Source organism: Osmia lignaria, chromosome 2, assembly GCF_051020975.1.
Source record: "Osmia lignaria lignaria isolate PbOS001 chromosome 2, iyOsmLign1, whole genome shotgun sequence".
Classification (NCBI taxonomy): Eukaryota; Metazoa; Arthropoda; class Insecta; order Hymenoptera; family Megachilidae; genus Osmia; species Osmia lignaria.
The window spans coordinates 1,509,031-1,511,925 of record NC_135033.1 but is presented as its reverse complement, the minus strand read 5'-3'; the positions used below and the strand labels follow the sequence as shown (position 1 = coordinate 1,511,925).

The 2,895-nt window shown below is 34.9% G+C and overlaps 1 long non-coding RNA gene across 1 annotated transcript; it reads left to right on the top strand.

Annotated features, from left to right (window-relative positions):
* Nucleotides 1-1,794: 1,794 nt before the first annotated feature.
* Nucleotides 1,795-2,308, top strand: LOC143305382 (uncharacterized). The gene is made up of 3 exons (XR_013062269.1): nt 1,795-1,932; nt 2,019-2,084; nt 2,174-2,308. It is a non-coding gene; the product is annotated as an uncharacterized LOC143305382 (long non-coding RNA).
* The last annotated feature ends 587 nt before the right edge of the window (nt 2,309-2,895 follow it).

Genomic DNA, 2,895 nt, shown 5'->3' with positions numbered 1-2,895 from the left:
TAGGACGTTTTTCGATTCTGGGATGCGCCCCGCATCTTTATTTTCGAAATATTTGTCTTCGAAAACTGCATCAGCTTGAATCGTCGTTGTCGACGATTCCCATTCTTTCCGTCGCCTGCAAAGTAAAACGAATGTAGGACAATTCACACAAGTTACTGAAATGTACATATAAATTGTTAGCACTTACAGTTTTCTATAAGCTTTTTTGAGGGAGAGTCTTCTCCTGGTATTTTTTTTATTTTCCATTTGTGGTTATTTTTTTCACAAATGCTTGGAAATTTTATCAATAATATGTATATCTTCTATGCGAAGATGTCTTATATGTATATATGTATGTCTTCTATGCGAAGATGTCTTATATGTATATATGTATGTCTTCTATGCGAAGATGCCTTATTGTTAGAAATAAATAAATAACAACGACAGCCATGGCAACGCTCTAAAAAGAAACGAAACGCCAACGCGCTCTCGTTTTCCAATTTCACTGGCGTCGTTGAACTTTGACCGTGCACAAGGTTTCGGAGAAAGTGAACAGAAAATGGAAAAAGGCGACAGTAAGTGTTTCTTGTTTTCTTTACTTCGCGAGTGTCATTGACAATTATAATAAGGTGACCATTTGTACCAAAAATATTTTTTGCTTTATCTCATACACAGTGGGTTTATGTGAGCCTATAATGAAAATTTAAAAAATGTCTTTCGTAGATTAAAATGAATTATGTGCATGGTTAAAATTTCCACAAATATAACAGACGATTATTCCAACAATTATTGCAAGAATTCTTTCAGAAACCGTTGCAATGGTCGTCTGTTTCATTGTCTCTTGGACACGTGTCTAGAAAAGGTAATTTTCTAACCTTTTCATTTTAGCCTGTGATGAAAATTTAAAATATGACACTTGTAAAAAATATGTTATGAGGATGCTAAAAATTTAATCGAGATCGGTCAATTTCAGAGAATTGCGACTTCTTACATGAAAAGTAACGATTTTCAGAAATAAATTACTTGTAACTTCTCAGTGCATTGACCGATCTCGATGAAATTTTTAGCATACACATGACATATTTTTTACAAATGTCATATTTTAAACTTTCATTACAGACTGAAATAAAAAAGTTAGAAAATTGCCTTTTCTAGACGCGTGTCCAAGAGACAATGAAACAGACTATTGCAACGGTTTCTGAAAGAATTCTTGCATTAGTATAATCCATCTTCGAAAATATTCGTGATAATCCTATGCTCGTTACATAAAACAATATGAGATCAAAGGAGATAGTATTGTAGTCATGCTTGTCATGCTTCACATCACAACGTTCAGCGTATAATAACTCTGAATTTGGCGCTCTTCCATCGCCTACTTTTCTCTATTTATTCCTTTGATCTCATATTGTTTTATGTAACGAGCATGGGATTATCACGAATATTTTCGAAGATGATAGTGGGAATAGCGTTGGTTCTGGATATATCATAGTTTTTTTTTTTTTTTTTATAAGGGGATTAGAAAATGGGAGGGATACTATCATCTTCGAACGAGACATTTCATATGATCTTGGTCAAACGAGCCCGCCGAAGGCGGGCTCGTTTGATCCTACGGTTATATTTATTGCAGTGAAGTTGGCCACACATACATTCACTAACAAATTCACGCTTTTGTCTTCCGGAGTATCACCCATGTTTAGTTTCTATTTTTATATTATTATATATGTATCCATTTCTATTTTATTATATATTTTTTTTTAAGAGGAAGCTGAGCAACCGCAGCCAGAAATGCTGTTGCAGCTGCAGCAGCAGGTACAACAACTGCGGTTGCGGACGCAGCCGCAGGAACCGCGGAAACCACAGCCGGACCCGCTGCTGCAGCTGTAGCAGCAAATACTGGATATGCAAGAAAAAATTGAAATGTTAAAAAAATAAGGAAGACATGATGGATGTATCGTAAGTTGTTTTTTTTACGTTCATGTTTGTGAGATTTCTGATATTCTTTATTTATATATAATAACATAATTTTTTTTCCACAACAGACGGCACAGGCACAGCGGTCGCCGCTGTTACATTTATACGAGGCTGATGAGCCAGATGAGCATATAGTAAGTCGTTTTTTTACGTTCCTGTTTCTAGGTTACTTCCTTCTTCTATCCACTGTTTATGAATAATAACATAATATTTATTTTTCCAGTCAATCAGGTCCATAGAGCGGCTGCGAATAAGGAAAATGCGCCGAAAATTGAACCGGCTGCGGCGGCAGAAAATGCCAGTACAAGGTCGCGGTCGAGGTCGCGGTCGCGGTGAAAGAACAACAGGAGCTATCATTAATTTAAATTATTATTAATTTATTTTATTATATTTATTAAAAAATATATGATATTTAACAAAAATTACGTTATTATCATTTATTCCCATATTCCTTTTCCTGTAGGAAATAAACGGGATTTGTGTCCAAAATACTATAATCTTTATTATTCGCCTTTTCACGTACATATACCCACAATCGCTGTAGTTCACTTTCTACCTTTCATATATTTCATAGGTCATGTGTACAGTATCGTATTTTATATTTTAATATAGTTATCGTAGCATCCGTGTCATTTCGGTGTATGCGAAAAGTGGCGCTGAAATCAGTTTCTGTTCGGCCTAATTTTCGATGAAACGTTGACTGTTTTACCAACGCGGAATTCGGAGTTCGGCCTCGACGCTCGCATCGTCTTAAACACGCGATAAAAGTGCAAAACCGATGCACATAACAACCAAAATAAAAATAATAAAATAAAATAAATACGGTACCGCACCGTAAATGACGTGAATAGCATGAAATATGAAATATGAATATGAATAGATGGTGAAATAAGATAAAATAAAATAAAGTAGAGTAGTGTAGAATAAAATAAAATAATGTAAAAT